This window comes from Gekko japonicus, unplaced genomic scaffold (assembly GCF_001447785.1).
Source record: "Gekko japonicus isolate JY-2015 unplaced genomic scaffold, Gekko_japonicus_V1.1 scaffold4944, whole genome shotgun sequence".
NCBI classification, from domain to species: domain Eukaryota; kingdom Metazoa; phylum Chordata; class Lepidosauria; order Squamata; family Gekkonidae; genus Gekko; species Gekko japonicus.
Window position 1 is genome coordinate 44,369 of NW_015164355.1, and position 859 is coordinate 45,227.

The following is an 859-nucleotide window of genomic DNA, read 5'->3' on the forward strand; positions in this document are numbered from 1 at the left end:
GTTGGTCTTAAAGGTGCCACTGGATGCAAACTTTGTGTCTTTGTTGGTAGGAGGGGCACTTGGGCTTGCTAGCAGGCTACCCGTGAGGTAGGGCTTGATGCTCTCGGCAAAGCCAGCAGTTTGCCAGCTCTGTAATGGGCTGGATAGTCCTCCCCCCCCCCCCCCCCCCAGCAACAGCAGTGATACCACCTTCTTGAATATCAGCAACCCTTCCTGTACACAATCTTGATAATCTTGTATTCTTCATATGCCCTTGACACCATGAGATTGTTTCCTGATCTCAAGAGCATTTGAGGAAGTTCGGCTTCAGCTGCAAGCCTTTGGGGCGGTTGGGTCAGAGGTGCTTTCTCCTTCTGGTGAGCGCAACGGAGTGGAACCTCAGGGAAGTGTTGCCAAACTGTCGGACAAAGTGACTCGAAGAACGTTATGCCCTGGTGAACCGTGTTGCTCTTTAACGTGTCGCTGGACTCGAATTTGGCTCTGCTACCGCTAACTAACATGGCGACCCACCTGAAACCCTCCTGCCAGACTGTTACTAATAAAATTTGGTTAAAAAAATAATTCTGTTTCCACATGCCTTTAAAAATTGTTCCTCTGGCAGTTGCTACCTCCTCAGTGCTCTAAAACGTTCTCTCTAGCATGCCGTTATGGTTTCTTTAAATACTTTGCCTGAGCTGGATCTTGCTTAGGTTTAGACTATTGTAACCAATTCTCCCTCTAAGCTGTGGAGTCTTATGAGCAAAAATTCTACTTTGTGAGCTGCTGGCATTAAAGTTGTGAGCAAGCGATTTGGCTACTGCATCAATTAGTTTGCTCTGGAGCCATCCTTCCTGAGCTGAGACAAAAATGTGTGAGCCGG

The 859-nt window shown here is 47.8% G+C and overlaps 1 protein-coding gene across 1 annotated transcript in view; it reads left to right on the plus strand.

Annotated features, from left to right (window-relative positions):
* Positions 1–859, plus strand: part of LOC107108445 (E3 ubiquitin-protein ligase TRAF7-like) — a gene marked incomplete at its 3' end in the record, with an annotated part of 37,032 nt that overhangs the window by 13,989 nt on the left and 22,184 nt on the right. The window lies entirely within an intron of this gene.